The sequence below is a fragment of the Sturnus vulgaris genome, chromosome 24 (genome assembly GCF_052056855.1).
Source record: "Sturnus vulgaris isolate bStuVul1 chromosome 24, bStuVul1.hap1, whole genome shotgun sequence".
Classification (NCBI taxonomy): domain Eukaryota; kingdom Metazoa; phylum Chordata; class Aves; order Passeriformes; family Sturnidae; genus Sturnus; species Sturnus vulgaris.
Window position 1 is genome coordinate 2,114,360 of NC_142266.1, and position 24,638 is coordinate 2,138,997.

Consider the following 24,638-nt stretch of genomic DNA (forward strand, 5'->3'; position numbering starts at 1 on the left):
AGCTTTAGGTCAGAAATGATGGGGAAAAGTGTGGATTAATGGTGGGAAAAGAGAGTCAAAAGGGTTTGGCTCTGTGCTGGTGTTTTATGGTCATGGGTTCTGTTTGTCTCCTCCCTCAGAAAAAAAGGAGCCCCAGATCAAGAATGAAGGCAAAAAGTGTGGATTAATGATGGTAAAAGTGGGAAAAGAGAGTAAAAAAGGGTTTGGTGTTGTGTTGGTGTTTTAATGGATCCTGGGCTCTGTTTGTCCCCCTCCCAAGAGAAAAAAACAGAGCCTTAAATCAGGAATGAAGGGCAAAAGGTGTGAATTAGTGATGGAAAAAGAGTCTTAGAGGGAAAAGAGTGACACAGAGCTCGGTGCTGTGTTGGTGTTTTAATAGATCCTGGGATCTGTTTGTCCCCTGCCTCCAAAAAAAAAAAAAAGTGAAGCCCCAAGTCAAGAATGAAGGGCAAAAAGTGTGGATTAATGGTGGAAAAAGTCTTAGAGGGAAAAGAGTCCCACAGGGTTTGGTGTTGTGGTGGTGTTTTAATTGATCCTGGGCTCTGTTTGTCCCCCTCCCAACAAAAAAAACCCAGAGCCTGAAATCAGGAATAAAGAGCAAAAAGTGTGGATTAGTGATGGAAAAAGAGAAGGGGATAAAGAGAGTCACAGAGGTCTCAGTGCTGTGTTGGTGTTTTAATGGATCCTGGGCTTTGTTTGTTTGTCCCCTCTCTCCAAAAACAAAAACAAACAAAAACCCAAACAAACAAGCAACCCCCCCCCCCCCCCAAACAACCAAACCAAACCAAACCTAAAAAACAAAAAAACCCAAACAAACAAAAAACCCCAAAACCAACCAAACAAAAAACCCCAAAGCCCCAGATCAAGAATGCAGGGCAAAAAGTGTGGAGTAATGATGGAAAAAGAGAAGGGGAAGGGAGAGTCCCACAGGGCTCAGGGCTGTGCTGGAAGCCCTGGGAAGAGGCTGGGTGGAGGTGCTGGGTTTGGTGTCCCCAGCACAGCCCAGCTCAGCTCCCTGCCAGGGGCAGGAGACACAGCAGGGGTGAAGGTTCTGCCCTCGGCAGCCTCTGAGCCCCAGCTAAAGCTGGAACCTGCCAGGCAGGAATGGGACAGGAATGGGGCAGGAATGGGACAGGAATGGGGCAGGAATGGGACAGGAATGGGGCAGGAATGGGGCAGGAATGGGGCAGGAACGGGACAGGAATGGGACAGAGCTGGGGCAGGAATGGGACAGAGCTGGGACAGGAATGGGGCAGGAACGGGACAGGAATGGGGCAGGAATGGGGCAGGAATGGGACAGGAATGGGGCAGGAATGGGACAGGAATGGGGCAGGAATAGGACAGGAATGGGGCAGGAATGGGACAGGAATGGGGCAGGAATGGGACAGCAGTGCCATCCCCAAGCCTGGGCTGAGCCCCCATCGTGGGCAGCAGGAAAAGGGCGATTCTGGCCCTCAGGTGATTCCTGCTCAGGTGATTCCCCTCCTGCAGAGCTGCTCCAGCCCTGGGAATTCCAACACCAGCAGCACCTGGAGCTGCTGGAGAGAGCCCAGAGGAATGCAGGGAGCTGCTGCAGGGCTGGAGCCCCTCTGGAGCCAGGCTGGGAGAGCTGGGGGTGCTCCCCTGGAGAGGAGAAGGCTCCAGGGAGAGCTCAGAGCCCCTGGCAGGGCCTGAAGGGGCTCCAGGAGAGCTGGAGAGGGACTGGGGACAAGGCATGGAGGGACAGCACACAGGGAATGGCTTCCAGTGCCAGAGGGCAGGGCTGGATGGGATCTGGGGAAGGAATTGTTCCCTGGCAGGGTGGGCAGGGGCTGCCATGGAATTGCCAGAGCAGCTGTGGCTGCCCCTGGATCCCTGGCAGTGCCCAAGGCCAGGCTGGACATTGGGGCTGGGAGCACCTGGGACAGCGGGAGGTGTCCCTGGGGGTGGCACTGGGTGGGATTTTGGGTCCCTTCCCGTCTGTGTCTCAGCTGCTCCACAATTCCATGATCACCAGCCTGAATCCCACTCCCACTATCAATTACATTGACTCTGTGCATTAGGGATTGTCTGGATCCCCAGAAACCACCGGGTTTTGCTCAGAGGGGCTTCCAGGCCAAGCCCTTGCCCTGTGCTGGCTCAGCAGAGCTCGTGGGAAGCTCCCCCTGCCAGGCCCGAGCTCAGCTCAGCTCAGCTCAGCTCAGCTCAGCTCCCTCTCCCAGGCACAAATGAACTCAGAAACCACCCGGGAACCAAACCCAGCCCTGCTCAGCTCATCTGCCCTCAGAGCTGGGAGCCCTTCCTGAAATCATCCATCCTGGAATGAGGGAGCCCTTCCTGAAATCATCCATCCTGGATGAGGGAGCCTTTCCTGAAATCATCCATCCTGGATGAGGGAGCCTTTCCTGAAATCATCCATCCTGGATGAGGGAGCCTTTCCTGAAATCATCCATCCTGGATGAGGGAGCCCTTCCTGCAGGGATCCCTCCCGGGCTGGAGGAGCTCTGCTCTGCCTTTCCTGCAGGGATCCACTCTGGGATGTGGGAGCCCTGCTCTGCCTTCCCCAAAGGATCCATCCCAGGAGCAGGAGCCTTTCCCCAGGGATCCATCCCGGGATGCAGGAGCCCTGCTCTGCCTCCCTGGGGCTGCTCCCTAAGGGAGCTCTGGAGCTCTGCAGAGCCGAGCTATTTCTGGAGCTGGAATGTGTGCTCGTCCCGCCTGGCTCCCCAAATGTTTTCCAAGCCGTGCAGGAGGTAAAGCAGAGCAGGGCTGTGCCGGAGCCAGCTGCTCCCTGCACGTGCAGCCCCGGCACCACAGGGATGTGCTGGCACCAGCAGGGACAGGGGACAGGGACAGGGGACAGGGGACAGCCCGTGCCCTCCCGGATTTGGGGCAGAAAAGCTCGGATTTGGGGCAGGGTTGGCTGCAGGAGAGGCAGGAGTGGGCAGAGGGATCAGCCCAGCTGCTGCAGCCCTGGCTCCAGCTCCCCTGCGGGAGGAGGGTCAGGAAAACCAGTTTGGATGGAGCTCTGGGCACACTGGTCCAGAGCCCCCTGTGCCTGTCACCTCCCAGGAGGGACAGGGGACACAGCTCTGCCTCTCCCTGCTGCCACAGGGGAGTGCAAACATCTGTAGGTCTGGCTGATCCACAGAAATCTCACTCAGGTTACAATGCCCAGCCTGTGGTTCTGCTGTTTGTTTTCCTTTCCTTTCCTTTCCTTTCCTTTCCTTTCCTTTCCTTTCCTTTCCTTTCCTTTCCTTTCCTTTCCTTTCCTTTCCTTTCCTTTCCTTTCCTTTCCTTTCCTTTCCTTTCCTCCTGTGGCAGCAAGGGGACCCTGGGTGACTCCAGCCACCTCTGTCCCTCTCCCATCTCTTCTCCCCCCTGCTGGCATCATTCACATTTAGGAAATGCTGAGGCCCTGGCACAGATTGCCAGAGCAGCTGTGGCTGCCCCTGGATCCCTGGAAGTTTCCCAGGCCAAGGTGGAGAACTCTGGGATAGAGGTTGGAAGAGTTCCTGGGTGGCCTAAGAGTGTTGGTTCCATTAAATCCTCCCAGTCTGACCTGTCTGGAGTCATTTCCTGCTGTGTAATGAGGAATATTAATTGAAAGAGACAGCAAGAGTAACCCTGGCTGGGTGTGGATGAAGTCCTGCAATGGCTCCTCCTGCTCCTCTTGCATTCCTGGTCCCAGTCAGGCACTGAGGATGCTCCAGGCCACCACAGGGATGCCACCTCTGTCATCCCTGCAGTGTCCCCACGCCTGGGGCCACTGTCCTGGGGGCTGGAGACACCTTCGGTGATTGTGCCCTGGGGCAGCTTCCTCATCCTGCCCTTTTCCCTGCATCCAGGACATGTTCTGGCTCATCCTGGCAGTGTCCCAGGCCAGGCTGGACAGGGCTGGGAGCAGCCTGGGACAGTGGGAGGTGTCCCTGCCTTGGCAGGGGGGACACTGGGTGGGATTTAAGGTCCCTTCCCACCCATTCTGAGATTCTGGGATTCTGTGAACTCTGTTAAGCCAGCCCCAGCCTTTTGAACATTGTATTTTCATGAGTACTTTCCCATAACCTTCCCCATTTACTTTTCTATTAAGTTTAGCCCCACTGAGGCTGGAAGGGGATGAACCATCCTTGACTGTGCCCAGAGCAGAGCTCAGCTCTATTTCCCAGCTCTGAATTACTCAGGCTGGGGTTGAATTTGCACTCCGGGTCTGATTTTAGGAGAAGCACAAACCCCATCACCAGCCAGGCTCCTGTGCCTCGTCTTTGTGTCTCTCATTCCACATGCAAAGAAAACTCAGCAGCTCTGTTCCTCCTAAATGATTTGGTTGCTAGTGAGGAGAGGAGAGCACAGGGAAAAATAGCTAAAAGATAAAGATAAAGCCAAAATAGTGACAGAAGGGTTGAGATAAGGAGAGGAAGGGTGAGCAGGGAAAATCCCTGAAGTGTGGATGGGAACAAGGAATAAAATCCCTGATTTGGGAATAAAGAGTAAAATCCCTGATTTGGGGAGGCTGGGAGTGTCTCTGTGATACAGTGACACCCATTCCAAGCTGCTTCATCTCACCAATGTCTCTTCTTTCCCACCCCAGGCATCCTTTTCCTATGAACACCTGAGTCTCCTCCACCTCTCAGAGGATGCACCTGTAGCAGCTTTCCCACAGGTAAGAGCTCAGCCGTGGTCCCTGTGCCTGTTCCAAGGATTTTGGGGTGTGGGGATCACAGACCCAGTGCCCTTAGGGCACCCTTTGGGGATGTGGGGATCACAGACCCCATGTTCTCAGGGATTTTGGGGTGTGGGGATCACAGACCCAGTGCCCTCAGGGATTTGGGATCAAGCCCAGGCCTGGTTCTGTGATGGGTTCTTTGCTTTCTGTGGGGTTCCTGTGGGTTTTGTGCCCCTCTGAGGTGACAGAGCCCCAGGGGGCTGCAATTCCTAGAGCAGGCATTGGTGACTGAGCACTGAAAGATGTTTTCAGGGCTAAGGACTGGTCCAGACTTGGTTTTTCCCTTTGTTTCTGACAGAGGGCTCTGGTTTGGTTTGTAGGTGATCCCACACAGTGATTTTCTGGTTTGCAGGGTGAGGGTGGAGCTGGCAACTCCTGCTGCTGTGATTTTCCTCCTGGCTCTTTATCCAGCAGCTGAAAGTGTAAAATATTGAGAGACAGAAGCTGCTGCTGGGTCTCTCCCCTTGAACATGACCAGCAGTTCCCAAATCCCACCTGCCCTGCAGCTCTGCCTTTTCCCCTGGCCAAATTCAGCAAGTCTCTTGGTGTGCTGGTGAAGCTTTGCCTTCCCAGGGGATGCTGCCTGCCCAGCTTTGGGGGAAGTTTGTGGGGATGAAATGCTGTTCATGGAGCTCCTGGTGCTGCTGGCCATGGACATGATCTGCCCCGGGACGTTTTAGGGACTCGGTTCTGGGTGTGGCGCCGGTGTTGGGTGGATTTTAAGGGCTGGGAATGACTTGGCTGATGTGAGGCAGCTGAGCACGGGCCTAGAGTGGAAAATGGGATTGTTGGTTCATCCTTTGGAGTTTTATCCTTAGGGACACACATCCCTTGGCTGCTCCCAGGCTCTGGGGGATTTATTTTCCCAGGTAAAATGTGGTGGCACAGGATGGAAAACTCTGGGGCTGGGTCAGGCTGGGGGAGATGCTGCCCTTGCTGAAGGCTCAGCTTTTCTTAGGCAGGACTTGAGGGTGCTGGGGCAGTCCCGGGGAGGCTCTGGCTGGGCACTGACTGCAGGGGACAGGTTGTGCTCCCCGGGAGCAGCAGGGTCAGCTCGGAGCCGCCTCCATCCATGGCTAAAGCTGAGGATCCCCCGACCTTTCCCTTCCCGAGTGCTCCTTGCAATGTCCCTTCAGCCGGGCCTGGCTCCTGCCCTCCGTTCCCGGCGGCTCCGGGACAATAAATCCAATAAATTCATCTGCTGTGTCGTCTGGCCGCCCCACAGCCCCTCCCTCGCCGTCCTTTTTGGCAATCTGTCATTCCCAATTTTGGTGCGGGGCCAGGAGCTGAGTAAAAACTCCTCGGGCAGCTGGAGCGCGACACAATGGGGTTGAAATGGGGCTGAAATTGGCTCCAGCGTGTTTGTAAACAACTGCACGGGCCGGGCAGACAGAGCTGATGGTCAGAATTCATCACCCCGAGCGGGGATGCTGGGCAGGGAAAAGGGGAAAAGCCCCTGTGCTGTGTCCCGGGTGTCACCGGGGCCACCGAGCAGCCGGGCTGGCTCGTCCCGGAGCGGGGCACGGCCGGGATGAGCGGGGAGGGGCCCGGGATGCTCCGGGGATGCCCCGGGGTGCTCGGGGATGCTCCAGGGATGCTCCAGGGATGCCCCGGGGTGCTCGGGGATGCTCCGGGGATGCCCCGGGGTGCTCGGGGATGCTCCAGGGATGCTCCAGGGATGCCCCGGGGTGCTCGGGGATGCTCCGGGGATGCCCCGGGGTGCTCGGGGATGCCCCGGGGTGCTCGGGGATGCCCCGGGGATGCTCCGGTGCGGTGTCAGCTCGGCTCGGGAATCAGCTGACAGCGAAGGAAGGTCAGGGCAGGGAATGAAAGCCTCTGGTCTGTCAAAATAACCTCGTTCCTCCTGAATTCACACAGCTTGTTCCTGGTGGGGAGGAAAAAACCCAAACAAAACAACCTACCAAAAATAGTTTAATGATTTCTTTGCTACAGGGAATAATAATAAAAAAGCTTTACTGAGAAGGGAACAACAGGGAGGAGGCAAAAAGCTGTAGCTGGAGTACATGGATTGATTGGATGACCCCAGGTCATCAATTTTGGTGAAAAACCTGAATTTCCAGGGATCAGCTCCCACTCTGCTGCTGAGGGCTGTGAGGAGAGTGGGGCTGACATCAGGAGATCGCTGATTATAGAGCAGGAGTTCTGCTGGTGGGGAAATCCGGGCGGGGAGAACTCAGGGGGCTGTGCAGGGAAAGCCTTGGGTGTGAGCTGAGCCAGCCCTGGCACCGGGACATCCCTGGAATGGCATCTAATTAATGAATTCAAGACGTGCTGGGATTAGAGTTTATTAAATTTTGGAAAGAGAGTAGAGGAGATGAAATGTCAGCAAAGGCTGGGAAGGGGAAGGAGGGGCTGTGCCAGCCCCGGTGCCCTTTGCTGGTGGGTGCTGAGGGGTGCTCAGGTTATCCACAGATAACTGCAGGTGATGGATTAGAGAATCCCAGAACAGAATCACAGAATATCCTGAGTGGGAAGGGACCCACGGGGATCATGGATTCCATCTCTGTCCCTGCCCAGACCCCCCAGCAATCCCCCCTGTCCATCCCTCGGGGCCGTGCCCATTCCCTGGGGAGCCTGGGCAGTGCCCAGCACCCTCTGGCTGAGGGAAGAACCTTTCCCTCATCTCCAGCCTGAGCCTGCCCTGGCCCAGCTCCAGCCCTTCCCTGGCTGCTGTCCCTGTCCCAGGGAGCAGAGATCGGAGCTGCCCCTCGGGAGGAGCTGCAGATCCCTGAGCTCTGCCCTCAGTGTGCTCTGCTCCAGCTGCACACACCCCCCACACCTGGTTTCACTCCATCCAGGAGGTTCTGCTTTCCTTATCCAGCTGCTCTGGGATTTACTGACCCCTCCCTCCCTCCTGCAAGCCAGATACCTCTGGCCATGAATTCCCTGATCCCATTTGAAGTGAAAATAAAGTTTCTTTTCATTCCCCCCCCCTCCGATTCTTTCCTGGTAAAATGTCATGCTCTATAGCTCTGCCTCTTTCTCCATCAGCTCGGTATTTGCTGCCTCTAAAATGATTTGGGGATGGAAATTCAAGTCAGTCACTGCTCACATGTTGCACCTCGGTTCTTCCTCTGCTCCCAGAAGCTGCTTGGATGTGCTGGCACAGCTTAACCCTGCTGGACTTTCCAGGAACAAGCGAGTTTTTGGCTAAGTGGGGCTGTGGGGTGTGTGCAAACCCATCAGCCCTCACAAGGGGTGCAGCACAAGCCCTGGGGTTTGGTTTTTTTTTTTTTTTTTTTTGGGAATGCTGTTTTGCCTGCCGGATCTCCAGCATCCCACATGAGCTGTCTTCCCTCCTGACAGCTCAGGGAATAAACTCCACGCTAATTTTAGCTCTCCCTCCAAGGTGGATATCTGAGGTTTGGGCACCATCAATGCCTTATTCATAAATCTACAAACACTGTAAAAAGCAAGGGGGGAGGAGGGGGCAGGGACTGTCCCACCCTGGACGTGTCTGATCCGCCAGCAGCTGCAGCTTTGGCTCGCAGGGAGAACAAGCCAGGGTTGTTCCTTTCCCAGCCAGGAAAGGGCTGAGTGTTTATATTTAGGGCCCTGGTGGTGTGTGCAGTGTGTGCAGGTGGCACATGAAAACCTGCCATGGTTTTTTACCCTGTTTTTCCTGGACTGGCCTTAGCTCCGTGTGAGAGCTCTGAAAGTTTCCTCGTGCCCGTCTCTGGAATTTGGAGCCTTCGGGTGTTGTTGGTGTTTAACCCTGAGGGGTTTCTCCCATGCACTTTTTGGACAGTTTTGCCCAGAACACACATTGTTTAGAGCAGGTTGGTGGCTTCTTGGAGTGTGTGGGGTGTTGGGATTTAGGATCAGGGGGATTTCTCACTGGATAAGAGTGTGGCGAACTGGGATCATTGGGATTTCTCACTAAATAAGAGTGTGGGGCACTGGGATTTAGGATCAGGGGGATTTCTCACTGGATAAGAGTGTGGGGAACTGGGATTTGGGATCATTGGGATTCCTCACTGGATAGGAGTGTGGGCACTGGGATTTGGGATCATTGGGATTTCTCACTGGATAAGAGTGTGGGGAACTGGGATTTGGGATCATTGGGATTCCTCACTGGATAGGAGTGTGGGCACTGGGATTTGGGATCATTGGGATTCTTCACTGAATAGGAGTGTGGGGCACTGGGATTTGGGATCATTGGGGAATAAGAGAGCACTGAAAATGAATATGTGGGGATGAGAGCTCCTGCAGCAGGGAGGTGGGTGGTGCTCCAGGGTCTGGGTGCTGCAGCTCTGAGCTTCACTTCTGACCTTGACCTCTGCTCTGACCCTCACCTGTGACCCTCACAGAGTTCCTCCTGTGGCTCTGGCACTTGGGGACATGGTTCAGTGGCACTTGGGGACACAGTTGATGGTTGGCCTTGATCTTGTCCAGTCTTGGTGCTCCTGGGATTCCCTGGCTGAAAGAGGCCCCGTTCACCTCCAGCCTTCCTCTTCCTACAAAGAAAGAAATGGGGGAAATGGGAGAAAACCTCAGAACTGGGTCCCTAATCCCACAGCTCTTGGTGTGTTCCCAAAGAGAGAAATGAGGAAATGCTTTCTCAGAGTCCCTAACCCCACAGTTGTTGATGTATTGCCAAAGTGAGAAATGGGGCAACAATAGGAAAAACTCGGGTGAGCACCTCATCCCACAGCTGTGGGATCTTCCCAAAATGAAAAGGGGGGGGGCACTTTGAGAGTCCCTAATCCCACAGCATCTGGGCTGTTCCCAAAGCAAGGAATGGGGGGAAAATGGGGAAAATTCAGAACTGAGTCCCTAATCTCAGATATACTAGGATATTCCCAAAGCAAGAAATGGGGGAGTGATTGAAAAACTTAGAATTCCTGAATCTACAGCTGTTAGGATGTTCCCAAAGCTTCACCTCGTAGCTCCAGGAGCTGCCAAACCCGAATCAATCCTCACCTGGAGACAGATGGATTTTGATGGGTTTGGTTTGGCAGGAGCTGCAGAGGACAACAAGAGGGGTTTGGGGCTTGGCTGATGGAGCTGGACTGCAAAAAAAAAAAACAAAAAAAACCCCAATCCCTGGTGGGGATGCAGAAGTGGCAGCTGGGGTTGGCCCAGGAGGGAGCAGCAGCTCTGGAGCTCAGGAATTGCTGCAAAATGAGCCCTGAGTGGAGCTGCACAGCACAGAGGGGGGCAAAGCTGGGCTCAGCAAGGCTGGACTCAGCAAAGCTGGGCTCAGCAAGGCTGGACTCAGCAAGGCTGGACTCAGCCAAGCTGGACTCAGCAAAGCTGGACTCAGCAAGGCTGGACTCAGCAAGGCTGGACTCAGCAAGGCTGGACTCATCACCCCACATCATTCCTGTGCCACCCCTCAGGAGCTGCTCACTGATCTGTCCTGGCTGGGAGTAATTCCTGGAATTCCCTTTCCACAGGGGATCCAGAGGCTTGGTTGGGATCTGTGAATGTACCAGGGCTGAGGAGGGTTGTGAAAAGCAGAGAGCAGCTCCTAAAATCCTAAAATCCCTCCTTTTGGTGGCCTGGGGGGTGCCCAGGCTCTGAGGTCACAGAGGCAGAATTAGGAAGTTGTTGGTTGTTTTTTGTTGGCGTTTTTTGCATTCAGAGATATGAAATTCCTGTTTTAATGGACTGAAGCTGCAGGAAACGAGGCTCAAACCGGGTGTAAGGCATGGATGAAACCCAGTGAGGAGAAAATTTGTTGAATTTGAATTCTCTGTTCCTGTAACCAAACCATGGCAGGTCGTGGTGCTGGGAGAGGGGGCAGAAAAAAGTGAACTCCAGGTTCTGTTTGCACTGGAATATTTTTGGGCATGTTTGGGTTCTTTGCTGTGGCAACCAGAGGGGTTATTTTTAGAATTTCTCCCAAGATGCTCCTCCGTGCCTCACTGAGCTGCTTGGGAAGCAAAGCTGTCCCAGGGGGTTTGGAGTTGAAATGAGCATTAATTCCGAAAAATTCCAAAGGATTTTGTTGTTCAGAACTGAGCAGGTCCCGTGTGAGATCCCTCTGGCTGCGTGTCCAGCCTGGCCCTCCTGCTGGGCATTCCCAAATTCCAGCTTTTAGGAATGGGAAGGCTCTGCTCTCATTTGGGAACCCCTGAGCAGAGAATTAAACCAGGGATGGATATTATGGCAGCTTGGCTTAGCAGTTCCACGCAGTAATCCCAAAATATCCGCTGGCATTTGCAGCCCCAGCCCTCCTGGCCCTGAGCCAGGGCCTCCCAGTCTAACCCAGCCAAGAGCAGATCCCTGCTTTCCTGGGGAGTTCCGTGGGCTTTGCTTGGGATTCTGGGTGTAATTCCATGGGGAAACTCGTTCATGCAGTCCCAGAATGGTTTGGGTTGGAAGGGGCTTTAAATCCCATCCCATTCCATGGGCAGGGACTGTCCCAGGCTGCTCCAGCCTGGCCTTGGACACTTCCAGGGATCCAGGGACAGCCACAGCTGCTCTGCGAAGGATTTCAGCTCAAAATCCTCCAGGATTTCCTAAGCTGTCCCTGGGATATTTCCACCTTCCAAACAAAAAGCATTTGGGGTATTCAGGCTGCAGCATTTCTTCCTTCAGGAAATTCTGCTCTGCTCCATAAGGCCCAGATCCCAAAAGAACAAAAGCAATCCCAAAAAGATCCCCAAGCAGATCCAGCAGGGAAAGGGAAGCTGCTTTTCCAAATGTCACCCTTGATATTTTATTGCCTTTCATCCATAATCCCTTGAACACACTGGCATGGATTGGGAAAATCCACTGGGAAAACCAAGAGCAGCCCTTCCTCCACAGCCTGCTCAGGAATATTTTGTGTTTTGGGATATGTTGTTGTTCCTCTCTTGGAATTTTTTCCAGGATGCTCTGCAGAGTGTTTCCAGGTACATGTGGATGAGACAATTCTCTGTCTGCCCGTGGTTTGGTCAAGGACTCCTTTATTCTTTGAGAATTTTAGGAAAAAAAAAAATTAAAATGTGCAGAGGAGCATCCACAGATGGTCAGGTTTGGAGGAAAAAGTTTCCTTATCTCCATATACTGATGAATTATGGAATCACAGGTTGGTTTGGTTGAGGAACCTTAAAAACCTTCTCATTCCAACTTCCCACTGCCTGGAAATCCTTAAAGAGCATCAAATTCCAAACTCCAAGGGTTTGATATCCCAGAGAGGCTTGGAAAACCTTAAAAATCACCAAATTCCAAACCCCAGGGGTTTGATATCCCAGAGAGGCTTCAAATCCAGGGATTTCAAACCCAGCCCCAGAGGGGCAATCAAAGATTGGGGGGATTTAGACTCGTGGAGGCCCAGGACTGGCAAAGAAATTTTAAATACATTTCAATATTTGAGTCTTGAAGAAAAGGAGCAGCAGAGCTGTTAAAATTCCCTGTGAGCAGAGGGGCATCCTCACAGATTTGAGCCACGTTGTTAAGGGGAATTTAAGGGAGTGGGTTTGCCTCGAGGTGTTAAACCAACATGGGCATCACCCAGGGAAAATGAGGAAAAAATCAGGAAAAGAATGTGATATCACATGTGTAAAAGGGGAGCACTCAGCTCTTGAAACATTTTACTTTTCACAAGATTTATCTCCAGAATTCGATGGTGTTTTCAGTTATCATCCAGCCTTGTGCTCTGCTCTGCAGCCATAGAAGCAATTAGAATATTTTTTGTTTATTCTCCACGCTACTGTTGTTTATAGGAACGAAAATCAGCTTCTCCCAGCCAAGGAGCCAGGCAGAGTTTTGTTTTTTTTTATTCAAACCCATGTGACCAGTTCTGATTTAATCCTGGAAGATGCAACGACTTTTAAACTCCAAAGTTTTAACAGCCTCGTTTGCCATTTCGTGTTGATGCAGATAAACAAAATGGCCTTAATTTTCCTGGCTGTTTTCTTGTTTCTTTTCTTGTTATTATTATCATTATCATTATACCACAGAAGCAAAATTAAGGAGGTGAATAAACAGCATTTTCCAGCAGGCAGGTGGGGCAGGTTCATTTTCAGGTTTGTTCTGGGTACAGAAAATGAAAATCCACTCTCAGCATTGGGAATATTGAAACCAGGAGGCTCCTGGGGAGCCAGGGATGTGCAGGTGGAGTCAACAGTGAATCTGAAATCTGTGACAAATTTAATCTTCATGGAAGGACCCGGAGGGGCTGGAGCGTGTCCAGGGCAGGGAATGGGGCTGGGAAGGGTCTGGAGCCCCAGGAGAGGCTGAGGGAGCTGGGAAGGGGCTCAGCCTGGAGAAAAGGAGGCTCAGGGGGGCCCTTGTGGCTCTGCACAACTCCCTGACAGGAGGGGACAGCCGGGGGGGTCGGGCTGTGCTCCAGGGAACAGGGACAGGAGGAGAGGGAACGGCCTCAGGCTGGGCCAGGGCAGGCTCAGGGGGGACAGCAGCAGGAATTTCCCCATGGAAAGGGTGGGCAGGGATTGGAACTGCCCAGGGGGGTTTGGAGTCCCCAGCCCTGGAGTGTCCCAGGAATTGCTGGATGTGGCACTCAGGGCTCTGGGCTGGGGACAAGATCAGGCACAGATTTGATGATCTTGGAGGAATTTTCCAACCTGATTGATTGTGTGGTTCTGTCATTTATCCGTGTTGGATCTGTTGGTCACGTCGTGGGATGGGGAATCCTGGAAAGGTTTGGGTTGGGAGGGACCCGAAATCCCCCCCAGTGCCACCCCAGGGACCCCTCCCACTGTCCCAGGTGCTCCCAGCCCCAATGTCCAGCCTGGCCTTGGGCACTGCCAGGGATCCAGGGGCAGCTTAATGAGAGAATTTGGGTGTCACAAAATTTTGGGGAGACACAGAACCTGTCCTGTGCTGGTGTTTTGGGAGGGGAGAGCCCCTGCCCAGGGGTGAACCCTGCCCACAGCCCAGGGAAATGTGTCCCTGGTGGCACAGTGGCCTCTGGAGCAGGGACATTCATCACCCCCTGGCTGGGCTGGCACTGCAGCCACAGGGAAGGGTTGGTTTGAACAAACAGGGCAGAAAATCAGGTTTTTTTTTTTCCTGGTAAACTCTGCAGGAAGCATTTCTGAGATGAGTGGGGAACAACAATTCTTGGCATTTATTGAGATGGATGTGAAGGATCTCTTTAAATCAGTGCAGCATTTGTTATCTCCATACATTGATGAGTTATAGAATCACAGGATGGTTTGGGTTGGAGGGACCTTAAAAACCATCTCATTCCAACCTCCCACTGGTTACAAATCACCAAATCCCAACCCCCAGGGGTTTGATAGCCCGGAGAGGCTTCAAATCCAGGGATTTGAGGATCCCTCTGAAGATCCTCGTGGTGTCCAATGCACCAAAATTCCATCAATGCCCTGAAAAGGTGTAAAGGATCCGTTTGTCTGGTTATTTAATCTGCTCAGAGAGTGTGGGAGCACGTGGCCTCTCTCAGACATGTAAAAACACCCAGCCTGTTAACACAGTGCATAATTAAGCCCTGGAATACATTGCCAATGAAAATCTCACCGTGGATTTTAATAACGTTTTCAAAAAAAGAGACAGCCACGTCTTTTATTAATAAAACGAGACACGGCTCTGTTCAGGGAGAGGCATAAAACAGCCAGGCTGCCTCAGGAACAGCCCCACGTGTGCAAGTCAAACCCTGCCTTGCCTGGCAAGGCTGAATTTTTGGTATTTTTCTTTTCTGACCCACACCTGTTCTGCAGGGCTGTGGCCAGGGAGGTGTTGGCAGAGCCGAGGTCCAGGCCAGGGGGGAGATCAAGGAACTGCTCAGATAAACCCGGGGTCAGCTGAGGCACTGCTGGGCCATTTCAGGTCACCATTTAGCATGAAAAAAAACAAACCCAAAGGTGTCAATTCCTGCAGCCCCCGGGGTGTTTTTGGATCGGGTTTAGTGTGCAAACAGCCCAGTGTGGGGCTGGGGGATGCTGTGGGGCTGGGGCTGATCCTGACACTCTGAGAAAAGCTGGAGGAGGAGCAGGACCATAAAAGTGGTGCCAGCAGCCTCTGAGCATCGCAGGCGTCCAGCATCCCTGCTCTGGGCTGGGCTGAACGCAGGGAAAAGGCACGGGAAGGGAAATGGGGAGAGCCTGGTGTGTCCCGGCTGCCTCTGGCTGTGCAGGCTCAGCTTTGCCTGGCTTTGATCCTCGGGCAGCTCTGGGGCACTCGGGACGTGCCGTGACCTGGCCACGGCTCCTGCGGTGCCACCTCAGGGTCACAGAAACACCCATTGACAGCAGGGTGTGTGCCCAGGAAAGGCAGAGCAGAGCTCCTCCAGCCCGGGAGGGATCCCTGCGGGAAGGGCTCCCTCATCCAGGATGGATGATTTCAGGAAGGGCTCCCTCATCCCAGGATGGATGATTTCAGGAAAGGCTCCCTCATCCCAGGATGGATGATTTCAGGAAAGGCTCCCTCATCCAGGATGGATGATTTCAGGAAGGGCTCCCAGCTCTGAGGGCAGATGAGCTGAGCAGGGCTGGGTTTGGTTCCCGGGTGGTTTCTGAGCTCATTTGTGCCTGGGAGAGGGAGCTGAGCTGAGCTGAGCTGAGCTGAGCTCGGGCCTGGCAGGGGGAGCTTCCCACGAGCTCTGCTGAGCCAGCACAGGGCAAGGGCTTGGCCTGGAAGCCCCTCTGAGCAAAACCCGGTGGTTTCTGGGGATCCAGACAATCCCTAATGCACAGAGTCAATGTAATTGATAGTGGGAGTGGGATTCAGGCTGGTGATCATGGAATTGTGGAGCAGCTGAGACACAGATGGGAAGGGACCCAAAATCCCCCCCAGTGCCACCCCCAGGGACCCCTCCCACTGTGCCAGGTGCTCCCAGCCCCAATGTCCAGCCTGGCCTTGGGCACTGCCAGGGATCCAGGGGCAGCCACAGCTGCTCTGGCAATTCCATGGCAGCCCCTGCCCACCCTGCCAGGGAACAATTCCTTCCCCAGATCCCATCCAGCCCTGCCCTCTGGCACTGGCAGCCATTCCCTGTGTGCTGTCCCTCCATGCCTTGTCCCCAGTCCCTCTCCAGCTCTCCTGGAGCCCCTTCAGGCCCTGCCAGGGGCTCTGAGCTCTCCCTGGAGCCTTCTCCTCTCCAGGCTGTTCTGCTGCTCCCACTGGGTTCTGCCATCCTGGGGACAAATCCTGACAGGACAATTCCCCCTGGCCTGGGCAGGGGTGATCACACTCCTGCAGTTATGGAATCACTGAATATCCCGAGCTGGCAGTGCCTGGCTCTGCCCTCCCACCCACGTGGCCTCTGGGTGAGATGTGCCCTTCACCAGCTGCAGAAAAGAAATTTTTCAATCTCTTTCAAATCTTCCCCTTGGTGCTTTTGCTGCTTCCAAAAATCCATGCTCAGAAAGGGAGAGGTGGTAAAGGAATCCCAAAAAACCCTGGCCCAGGGGGTTTCAGGATTCTGGGATGTTTGAGAGCCACTTGAGAGCACCTGAGGAATGATCTTCATCCTGGGAATGATCCTGGGAAAGCAGCAGCCAACGAGCCCTTCCATAATTCCAGACTCTGTCCCCCTATAATTCCATATTCTGTCCCCCTATAATTCCATATTCTGTCCCTCTATAACTCCAGACTCTGTTCCCCTATAATTTCATATTCTGTCTCTCTATAACTCCATACCCTGTCCCCCTATAATTCCATATTCTGTTCCCCTATAATTCCATATTCTGTCTCTCTATAACTCCAGACTCTGTCCCAAGCCTCAGTCCAGGAAAGGGGATCAGAACATCCTAAAAGTTTCCTCTGTGCCCCAGCACCCTCCCCATGGCTTTTAATTCGAGCCCCTGAGCTGGAGGTGAGAAAGGACCAGAGGGGAACCTCAGGAACGTCCCCCTGCAGGTTTGAAGTGGATTGGATGCCAAAACATCATTAATTTCTGCCGTATCAGAAATTAAATTAAAGCCTTTGCAGCGCTGATGGGGAGGTCTCTCTGCAGAGCTCCATTAGCTCAATTCACCTTTCTCTTCCAAGACAGTTCCAGCACTAATTGAGCAGAATTCAGCCCAGCTTTCCCCCCGGTAATGTGGGTTCAGAGCTCATAATTGACCTGCTTTGCTGGCAGGGCAGGAGCTCCAGCAGCCACTGCCTGACTGCAGCCTGTAATTACAGGGATTTCAGCCCTTGAAGGAAAATTTGAGGAGCTTTCTGTGCTGAGTTGAAAGTGTAAAATAATATCTACATCTAAAAGGAAAAAAAAAAAAAAATCCAAGCAAGCCTTTGAAACATCTGAGCAGAGTCAGGGGAGGAAGCTCAGAACTTTTGGGCTGGTGGCACAGCCCAGCTTTGTGGAGGAGGTTTTGGGTTGGGATCTCCTGGAGGGGTGACCAGGGAAGGAATTTTTGGGTCATTCTCCAGGAGCTGTTGGCTGCAATGGGTGGGACAGAGGCACCAGAGCAGATTTTCATCCTAAAATCCCAGTGGGCCACAGAAACCCTGGGTGTGGCTGTGCAGGTGCAATTTTTGGAACTGGAGCTCCCTTCCAGCACATCCACAATTCCCTGTCCAGCAGCTGCCCAGGACACCTCAGAGTGACCCCACTGGCCACCAGGACCTCCCTCACTGGCCACCAGGGCCTTCCCCACTGGCCACCAGGACCTTCCCCATTGGCCACCAGGGCCTTCCCCACTGGCCACCAGCCCAGCCTGGTGTTTGTCATTGATCACCCCTGAGCTCTGCTCCAGCCCAGCTCCAGCCCCTGCTCAGAACGGGGTTCCCAGGCAGGGACAGGGTTGGGGTGATGCTCCCTGGGGTGGGACAGGGTTGGGGTGATGTTCCCTGGGGTGGGACAGGGTTGGGGTGAGGTTCTCTGGGGTGGGACAGGGTTGGGGTGAGGTTCTCTGGGGTGGGACAGGGTTGGGGTGATGTTCCCTGGGGTGGGACAGGGTTGGGGTGAGGTTCCCTGGGGTGGGACAGGCTGCACTCACTCACGGTGTGGGTGACAATGCTGACCCACGTTGGTCACCCAGGGGTGGCACTTTGGGTCTCCTTGTCCTGTTCTACCCCAAATGTTCCTCCCCAACCCCCCTGGATCCCTCCCTTCCCCAGCTGGGGTTCCCCTGCTCTTGCAAACCTTGTGCACCCCCAGATCCCTGACCCTGACCCCGCTGTCCTGGGGGGCTCCAGGTGACCCAGGGCAGTGGCCAGCAGGGTGGCCCTTCCTCTGAGCCCATCTTTGGGGTCCCCAGCAGGGACTGGGATGGGCTGGGGGCCCTGGGATGGGCTGGGAGCAGCTGGGCAGGGTTTTATTTTTCACTGATTCCCCTGGAGGTGTCCAAGGCCAGGCTGACAGGGCTGGGAGCCCCCTGGGATGGTGGGAGGGGTCCCTGGGTGGCAGAGGTGGCACTGGGGAGGATTCAAGGTCCATTCCAACCCAAACCATCCCATGATTCCATGAGATAACACCACAAACCTCACCCTGGGAATGCCCAGCAGCTGAATTTGGGGGCTGCTCCTGCATCATTTCTGATCCCTTTGGATCCAAACACGGATTAGATCTGAGCAGAGTCCAGGCCCAAAGCATGGGGAATTTCTGAGCCACGTGTGGGATATTTTAGGTGCTCTGTGGAGTCACTCAAGGCTGAGCAGCTCGGGGCAGGGCAGGGCAGGGCTGGGTGCTCTCCCAAATGCACTCCCTGAAAAGCCAGAGATGGCAAAGCAGATGTAAAAACATCTGGACATCACCTAAAGCTCAAAGATTTTCCCCATCTTCTGCTGATGCCCAGCACTGACCCCACAGAGCCAGGGGGGAGTGAGGAAATGGAGACAGTGGGGAAGGCACCTCCGTGTTGAAATGAGCCTCTCTGGGATGCTCTTTGGAAGGCAGGAAAAATGCCAGCCCGATTTCCAGCAGCCCCTTTGTGCCTCCAGACTCACTCTGGGCCTCTCCTGCCTCCCTGCATCTGCAAATAAATCATGGAGAGCTGCAGGAACGGCTCCCTTTGATTTGGCCACCTGACAGCTCAAACAACTCTTCAGATTCTGCCTCTTCTCCAGACCCCCCTGGGCTGGAGGCTTCGAGTTTGCATTTAAGTTTTGCCATTTTTTTTTTGTGTCTAAGGGGCTGTGACAGCTTCTTCCTATCGGGGAGTCACAGTGGGAAACTCAGCAAGGATGAGCAGAGTTGGAAATCCAAAATGCTCGGGATGTGGGGGGAGGGAGGAGCCCTGAGGATGAGCAGAGTTTTAAAAGCTGAATTTCCAAAATGCTCGGGATTTACAGGGAGGGAGGAGCCCTGAGCTCACACAAGCAAAGGGGTGAAGCCTCACCCACCTGGGCCAGTTTTGCCCTGGGCACAGCTCAGGCACACAAAATGCTTTTCTGTCTTTCCACTAAAAAAATCGGAGCTAAAACAAAGCACCAGGATTTGTCCTTCTGCACTCCCAGGAGCTTTGAGGGAAGGAGAACTTTTGGGTATTTTTTATTTTAACCTGCTCAGTAGAATGACCACAGAGAATCTGTTGGCTGATTTTACACCCTTGACACGATGCTGTGCTGGAGAACGAACTTGGAGCAGTTCTAACCTGAAAACTCTTCAAAAATGACCAGTTTGGAAGGTTTGAATTCTTCAACTGGGAAAATGTAATGCTTTTAGGGTGCATTCAGGCAGTTTTGGGGTGTTTTAAGACAGTTTCAGGGTATTTTTAGGCAGTTTCAGGCTGTTTTGAGGTGTTTTTAGGCTGTTATGGGGCAGTTTTAGGGTGTTTTTCAGCATATTTAGGCTGGTTTTAGGCTGTTTTAGGGTGTTTCTAGGCAGTTTTAAGGTGGTTTTAGGCAGTTTTAGGGTGTTTTTAAGTAGTTTTGGGCTGTTTTGAGATGGTTTTAGGCTATTTTAGGGCAGTTTCAGGGTGTATTTCAGGCAGTTATGGGTGTTTTTAGGTAGTTTTGGGCTATTTTTGGTCAGTTTTAGGGTGTTTTTGAGTAGTTTTTGGCTGTTTTGAGGTGGGTTTAGGCTGTTTTAGGGCAGTTTTAGGATGTTTTTCAGCATATTTAGGCTGTTTTGAGGCAGTTTTAGGGTGTTTTGAGGAGGTTTTAGGGAATCCCTCAATGTTTTTTCCCTTAGGAAGTCAGAGCTGCACCCCCAGCCCCAGCCAGGCCTTGTGCTCCCCCATTTCATGGTGCAGCCCCGCTCAGGCTGAATTTTGGGATGAATGCAGTGACCAGGATGATTTCTCCACCACTTTGTGTCATTTGGTGTTTTCCTCCATGCAGAGTCAGCCTCGCTCTGCAGGGGATCCCCAGGGGATGATAATTCCATGTTTGCCTGAGACACATCCAGGTCCTGTGTGGAGAGGTTCTGCTCCAGCCTAAAACCAGGAGGCTCCCCTGGCTGCAGAAAAGCCGGGTCTAAGCCAGGCTGCCCTCGCTGAGACTGAGCACTTCAAATGAATTCAAGTGAGAGGTTCTTCCCTCCTGCCCTCCTTTCTCACGTTAAAAAAATGGGGAATAAATCAGGCACCTGTCAGGGCAGAGCAGCCAAATCCGTGAAATAAAATAATCCGTGAAATAAAATAATCAGTGAAATAAAATAATCAGTGAAATAAAACATCTGTACACCAACAGAGCAAACCCAAATCCTTCCCACAGAGCCAGACCCCGCTGAGCTCCCACAGCTTCCCCTCACTGCAGGGTCCTGCCCCTGCCCTGGGGGGGACTGCAGCACCAGTACAGTGTGCTGGTGTGTACTGGTCTGGACTGGTCTGTACTGGTGTGTGCTGGTGTGTACTGGTCTATACTGGTGTGTGCTGGTGTGTACTGGTCTGTACTAGTGTTTACTGGTCTATACTGGTCTGTACTGGTGTGTGCTGGTGTGTACTGGTCTGGACTTGTGTGTGCTGGTGTGTACTGGTGTGTGCTGGTGTGTACTGGTCTATACTGGTCTATACTGGTGTGTGCTGGTGTGTACTGGTGTGTACTGGTCTATACTGGTGTGTACTGGTCTGTACTGGTCTGGACTGGTGTGTGCTGGTGTGTACTGGTGTGTACTGGTCTCTACTGATCTGTACTGGTGTGTACTGGTCTGGACTGGTGTGCACTGGTCTGTACTGGTGTGTACTGGTGTGTACTGGTGTGTACTGAGCTGTACCAGTGTTTACTGGTCTATACTGGTCTGTACTGGTGTTTACTGGTGTGTACCGGTTTGTACCAGTCTGTACTGGTCTGTACTGGTGTCTACTGGTCTATACTGGCCTATACTGGTGTGTACTGGTGTGTACTGCTCTATACTGGCCTATACTGGTCTGTACCGGTCTGTACTGGTCTATACTGGCCTATACTGGTGTGTACTGGCCTATACTGGTCTATACTGGTCTGTACCGGTCTGTACTGGTCTATACTGGTCTGTACTGGTGTGCACTGGAGCCCAGGGTATCCCCCAGTCCTGTTCCCCCTGCTCTCGGGGCCGTTGTGTTCTTGTCTCGTTGTGTTCTTCAGGAACCGACCCCCAACGGCAAATCCAGATCCTTCCAGATGGGAGGGACAGGAAAAGGAAAAGGAAAAGGAAAAGGAAAAGGAGAAAGGGAAAGGAAATAGAAAAAGGGAAAGGGAAAGGGAAAGGGAAAAAGAAAGGGAAAGGGAAAGGGAAAGAAAAAGGGAAAGGGAAAAGGAGAAAAAAAAAGGAAAAGGAAAAGGATGGGATGTGCTGGAAGGTGTGTGTGTCCCTTCCCTGGGCAGGTGTCTCTGTCTCTGTCTCTGTCTCTGTCTCTGTCTCTGTCTCTGTCTCTGTCTCTGTCTCTGTCTCTGCTGTTCCCTGGGATTTCCCAAACTGGATCAGGGCAGGGAAGCCGCTCAGGTTGTCCTGTAAGAGCTGTGAGTGCAGCACTGACAAAACAGCACCTGAGCCATTTGTGAGCACAGACAAAAATCAGAGCAAAATCTTCTCATGCCAAGGAAGATTTTGGGGGCTGTTGTGGGTTCTGAGAGCTCCTTCACTCCCTGGCAGGATCACCAGACTGAAAACCCTGATCAGCAGGGATGTTGGGAGAGCTGGGATTGCCCTGGGGGAGCTTTTGGGGGACTGTTCTGGGGTCTGAGAGCTCTCAGGCCCTGTCAGGGTTCGGGGCTGTGTTTTAGGATAACCGCAAACCCTGATCCTTGGTGGTGTTGGCAGAACTGGGATTTCCCAGGGGGAGGTTTTGGGGTCTGTGTTGGGGTTCTGAGAGCTCTCAGCTCCTGTCAGGATGCAGGGTTGTGTTGTTTGGGGGAGTTTTTGGGGGGCTGTGTTGGGGTTCTGAGAGCTCTCAGCCCCTGTCAGGATGCAGGGTTGTGTTGCTTGGGGGAGTTTTTGGGGGGCTGTTCTGGCCCTGTCAGGGTTCAGGGCTGTGTTTTAGGATAACCAGGCTGCAAACCCCGACCCACAGCGTTGTTGGGAGAGCTGGGATTTCCCAGGCTCTGCTCCCTTCCCATCTGCCAGAACTCTGCTGGGAGGCTCAGGGAGCTCCTGTGTCATCAGGGATGTCCTGCCCAGTGCTGGGGCTGCTCTGGGGGCAGCAGATGAGGCAGATCCACCCCCGAGCCCTACATGGCTACTTCAGCTTAAACTTAACTTAAACTGGGCTTAAACTTCACCTGGAAGCACTGCAGCCCTAGATGAGCTGCTGGTCATGGTTCCCTGGCCATGCCAAGCAATTCCTGGCGGCTCAGATAATCCCAAAAGGGCCAGGCTCTCTGTGCCAGCACTTTTGGGCTTTCCTGGTGACACTGGTGACATTCAGGTGCTGGAGGAGCCCTGTCCTGCTGCAGGGTGGTGGCAGAGCCACTCTGGCCACTCCTGGAGAGCAGAGCTGGGCTCTGCCTCAGGAAATCCCAAAGCCAACTCCAGCGCTGGTTTTAGGATTTCCTGCCAGTTTAGGGTTTGCTGCAATGCTCAGAGCACGAGGGGGGTTCTGATACTTCCACTTCAATGTGTTCATTTGAATTTATTTTTGTGTGTGGTCTGAACCCTTCATTTCCTTAGTTTCTAAGTTATCACATCGTGTTTGGAAGGGATTTTTGATGCATTTCCTTGTCTAAAACGTTTGGGATTTTTTTTTTTTGCCATGGTGTTCATTAGTGAATGATGGACAAGGAGTTCTAAATAATATAAAAAGCAGTGAGGGCAGCCAGGTGACATTTCTGGAGGTGAGGGTGGCCAGGTGACACTTGCAGGGGTGTGAATAATGAGGGCACCCCTCGTGCTCTCACATCCTGTTACAAACACAGGGCTGGGAATTCATCCCCTCTCCCTTTGGAGTCAGCAGAGTGAAAAAATCCCCGTTCCAGGCCGTGCTTCACCTCCTTGAGATGAGGATCTTGCACTGAAGTGAATCCACTCCAGAGCTTCCTGCACAAAAGGAGGCGTGAAGGAATTCACTCTGGAGGAGCCCAGGTGGGATCAATTCCAGCCGGGAAGCACGGGACAGGCACGGGGATATTTTTATTGGGAATAATTCTTGGCCTGGGCTGCCAAGAACAGCAGATTGGGAAAAGGTGTGCAGGACTTGAGCCCCCCCCGCCCAGCCCCTCTTTGCTCCGGGTTTCAAAGGATTCCTTTGTGCCATGGAGCAGCCTGGGAGATTCCAGGCAGGGAGGAGGAATTCCAGGAGGCTCCGAGGATTCCAGGAGTTTGTGAGAGGCAGTGACAGGGCAGGGATGGGAGCTGGTGCCACACTCTGTGTCCCTGCCCTGCCACTTCCCCCTCCCACAATTCCAAATTAAAGCTGGAATTTCCAATCCTTCTGGTTGGAAAATCTCTCTGAGACCAAGTCCAACCATCTCCTCCAGGCTGGAATTCCCAATCCTCAATCAATCCCCAATCCTCAACCAATTCCAGGTTGGAATTTCCAGATTTAAAGGCTGGAAAAACCCTCCAAGGTCAAGTCCAACCATCTCCTTCAGGTTGGAATTCCCAATCTTTAAGGCTGGAAAATCTCTCCAAGGTGAAGTCCAACCATTTCCTCATCCAGACTGGAAAAGCTCTGTGAGATCACATTCAGTCATATTCTTCAGGCTGGAATTTCCAGGTTTAAAGGTTGGAAAAGCCCTCCAAGGTCAAGTCCAACCATCTGCTCCAAGGTTGGAATTTCCAAACCTTGAGGCTGGAAAAGCCTTCCAAGGTTGAGTCCAACCAGCACCACCACCATGGTCAGTAATTCTATTTTTTCTTGATTTATTTTAAAACTTTTACTGAATTTTGGATTTTGTGCTGAGTTATTTCAGAGCCAGCTTGGTTTGCTTAGGCCCAGCTTGCTGCAGGAACTGGTTTTATCCCATTATTATTCAGTGGCTGCACATTCCCACCCTGAAATAAACCCTTAACATTTGGAGAGGCTGTGCTGAGTGCATTTTCTGACACATCAAAGAACTGAAATCCTCACTTTGTAAATGAAAAAAAAAAAATCCCTTAAATGACTCAACTATAAAATTATGCTTGTTGCCTGAATGATGCATTTTCCCCCTTTTCTGGTGTTTTTTGGCAATTTAAGGGTGTTTTGAGGCAGTTTCAGGATTTTTTTTTTGCAGTTTTAGGCTGTTTTCAGACGTTTTCAGGCTGTTTTGAGGCATTTTTAGGGTGTTTTGAGGCAGTTTTAGGGTGGTTTTAGTCAGTTTTAGGCTGTTTTAAGGCAGTTTTAGGCTATTTTGACATGGTTTTAGGCTGTTTTAGGGCAGTTTTAGGGTGTTTTTAATAATATTTAGGGAGGTTTGAGACAGTTTTAGGCGGATTTTCTGCATATTTAGGGAGTTTTGAGGCAGTTTTACTGTGTTTTGAGGCATTTTTAGGGACTCCATCAATGTTTTGTCCCTTAGGAAGTCAGAGCTGGCATCTCCACCCCCACCCATTTCATGGTGCAGCCCCACTCAGGCTGGATTTTGGGAAGAATCCAGGGACCAGGAGGATTTGTCCAACACTTCTCGTGTCATTTGGTATTTTCCTCCTTCCTGGGCCTTGTGCACCATGAGGTGCCTGATTTAAAAAATCCAGGGCCAAATTCCAGCTTGGAGTGACTCT

The 24,638-nt window shown here is 52.7% G+C and overlaps 1 protein-coding gene across 5 annotated transcripts in view; it reads left to right on the forward strand.

Moving 5' to 3' along the window:
* The window catches only part of HIVEP3 (HIVEP zinc finger 3), a 267,897-nt gene that overhangs the window by 115,894 nt on the left and 127,365 nt on the right, over nucleotides 1-24,638 (forward strand). For all 5 annotated transcript variants that reach the window (XM_088178525.1, XM_088178522.1, XM_088178523.1 and 2 more), the window contains one exon: nucleotides 4,568-4,639. The gene's annotated coding sequence lies outside the window, so the exon portion shown is untranslated. The remainder of the gene's footprint in view (nucleotides 1-4,567; nucleotides 4,640-24,638) is intronic.